This window comes from Mastomys coucha, chromosome X (assembly GCF_008632895.1).
Source record: "Mastomys coucha isolate ucsf_1 chromosome X, UCSF_Mcou_1, whole genome shotgun sequence".
Classification (NCBI taxonomy): domain Eukaryota; kingdom Metazoa; phylum Chordata; class Mammalia; order Rodentia; family Muridae; genus Mastomys; species Mastomys coucha.
The window spans coordinates 5,010,053-5,013,498 of NC_045030.1; positions in this window are offsets into that span (position 1 = coordinate 5,010,053).

Sequence of the window (3,446 nt, forward strand, 5' to 3'; positions counted from 1 at the left end):
GATTACTTAAGATGAAATCATAATGGGTTCAAATTGCATCTTAAATAGAATGAACACCATGTGAGAACAAACAAGAGAGGAGAGTATGGGGTGATGGCAGTGGAGATCAGAGCAGTATGTCTATAAATAGAATGAGGCTGGTCAACACATGAAGCTGGAGAGAGGTATGGAACAAATCAGCTTCAGGAATAAAACAGTATTTGGATTCCTCTAGTAGCTTGACTTTGGACCTCTGGCTTCTAGAACTGAGACAGAAAATTTCTTTTGTCATAAATAACTGAGTTTATAACATTTTATTTTCACAGCCCAAGGAAAAGCACACATTGCTTGGGCACAGCTCTACCAGGCCTGGCTAACCCTAGAGCTGACCCTGTGACACCCTCTACCTGCCTCTCTCTATTGAGCTTTGTTGAGGAAGAAATACCCTATGTCAGTGCTCCTTTGCGTGAACTAGGAGTTTGGAGGAATCTCCAGGCAAAGCTAAAAGCCTCCCTCCTGGACTCAACATCTGGATTACTTGGAATTTGTTGCAGTACTCATGTTTCTAGAATCATTTAATTCAATAAATAATTAGATTTCATTTGTTTGTTTTGTTTTGTAAGACAGGGTTTCTCTGTTTAAAAGCTCTGGCTGGCCAGGCACTTGCTTTATACATTAGGCTGGCCTTGAACTCACAGAGATCTACCTGCCTCTGCCTCCCAAGTACTGGGATTACAGGAGTATGCCACCGTATCTAGTTTAATTCAATAAATATTTAAAGAAGGAAGATTATAATTAATTCTTGGTAAAACTGAAACTTAAAAAGTATCCTGGCCATTTCTATTAACAATATACTTATCTTAAACCTAGAAAATCCATGTTTGGAAGATTATTTCAAAGAATTGGCATTCCTGTATTTAAAGACATCTATTTTTCTGTAGTGTCCAAAACAAAAAAACAAAAAAACAATGGAAAGTGTAAAGAAGGGACACAGGGACCGGCAGAAAGACAAACAAACAGAAACAGATAAAGAATTACATATGCATCAAGAAGGTAGATAAGTGGCTAAATACTTACAGAAAATTTCCAACATATAATAACATTCAGCCAGTCAATAATTTTATGAAGAGGTAAGTAAGATGACTTAGGAATATGTCTGTAAACTTTTTTAATTGTAATTTTTATTGGAAAACAAATATACAACTTGGAATGAATTTGAGGCAAATTGTGCCATAAGCAGATTTTCTTTTAGTGGCTAAACAAAGTTTAAAAAGCAAGTAACAATAAAAGAAAATGTTTCTGGTACAATACCAAAAGTACAAAAACATGGTGTCCAAGTACCTGGATAAAACACGCATTTTGCAATAGTGCAACTTTTTTTATTAGATATTTTCTTTATTTACATTTCAAATGTTCTTGTTTTTCCTGGCTTCTGCTCCGGAAACCCACCTATTCCCTCCCCCCTCCCCTTGCTCTCCAGCCCACCCTCTCCAATTTCCTGGCCCTGGCATTCCCCTAAACTGGGACATAGAACCTTCACAGGACCAAGGGCCTCTCCTCCCATTGATGACTGACTAGGCCACCCTCTGCTACATATGCAGCTGGAGCCATGAGTCCCACCATGTGTACTCTTTGGTTGGTGGTTTAGTCCCTGGGAGCTCTGAGGGTACTAGTTAGTTCATATTGTTGTTCCTCCTATGGGGTTGCAAACCCCTTCATCTCCTTCAGTTCTTTCTCTAGCCCCTTCATTGGGGACCCTGTGCTCAGTCCAATGGATGGTTGTGACTGTATTTGTCAGGCACTGGCAAAGCCTCTCAGGAGACACTTATATCGTGCTCCTGGCAGCAATCACTTGTTGGCACCCACAATAGTATCTGGGTTTGGTGACTGTATATGGGATGGATACCCAGGTGGGGGCAGTCTCTGGATTGTCATTCATTCAGTCTCTTCTTCATACTTTGTCTCTGTCACTCCTTCCATGGCTATTTTGTTCCCCCTTCTAAGAAGGATCAAAGCATCCACACTTTGGTCTTCCTTCTTCTTGAGTTTCTTGTGGTTTGAGGATTGTATTTTGGGTATTCTGAGCTACTGAGCTAATATCCACTTATCAGAGAGTGCATGCCATGTGTGTTCTTTTGTGATTGGGTTAACTCACTCAGGATGATATCCTCCAAATCCATCCTTTTGCCTAAGAATTACAGAAATTCATTGTTTTTAACAGCTGAGTAGTACTCCATTGTGTAGATGTACCATATTTTCTGTATCCATTCTTCTATTGAGGGACATCTGGGTTCTTTCCAGCTCCTGGGTATTATAAATAAGGCTGCTATGAACATAGTGGAGCATGTGTCCCTATTACATGTTGGAGCATCTTCTGGGTATATGCCCAAGAGTGGTATAGCTGGGTCCTCTGGTAGTACTATGTCCCAATTTTCTGAGGAACTGCCAGACTGATTTCCAGAGTGGTTGTACCAGCTTGCAATCCCACCAGCAATGCAAGAGTGTTCTTATTTCTTCACAACCTTGCCAGCATCGGCTATCACCTGAGCTTTTGATCTTAACCATTCTGACTGGTGTGAGGTGGAATCTAAGAATTGTTTTGATTTGCATTTCCCTGATGACTAAGGATGATGAACATTTCTTTAAGTTTTTCTCAGCCACTCGGTATTGCTTAGCTGAGAATTCTTTGTTTAACTTTGTACCCCATTTTTAATAGGGTTATTTGGTTCTCTGGAGTCTAACTTCTTGAGTTCTTTGTATATATTGGATATTAGCCCTCTATCAGATATAGGATTGGTAAAGATCTTTTCCCAATTTGTTGCATTTTTGTCTTATTAACAGTGTCCTTTTCCTTACAGAAGCTCTGTAATTTTATGAGATCCCATTTGCTGATTTGTGATCTTACAACACAAGTCATTGGTATTCTGTTCAGGAATTTTTCCCCTGTGCCCATGTGTTCGAGGCTCTTCCCCACTTTCTCCTCTATAAGTTTCAGTGTATCTGGTTTTATGTGGAAGTCCTTGATCTGACCTGACCTGCAGGCCAAGTTATCCACTTGGACTTGAGCTTTGTACAAGGAGATAAGAATGGGTCAATTTGCATTCTTCTACATGCTAACCTCCAGTTGAGCCAGCACCATTTGTTGAAAATGCTGTCTTTTTTCCACTTGATAGTTTTAGCTCCTTTGTCAAAAATCAAGTGTCCATAGCTGTGTGGGTTCATTTCTGGGTCTTCAATTCGGTTCCATTGATCTACCTGACTGTCACTGTACCAATACCATGCAGTTTTTATCACAATTGCTCTGTAGTACAGCTTAAGGTCCGGGATTGTGATTCCACCAGAGGTTCCTTTATTGTTGAGTATAGTTTTTGCTCTCCTAGGGTTTTTGTTACTCCGGAAAATTTGCAAATTGCTCTTTCTAACTCTGTGAAGAATTGAGTTGGAATTTTGATGGGGATTGCATTGAA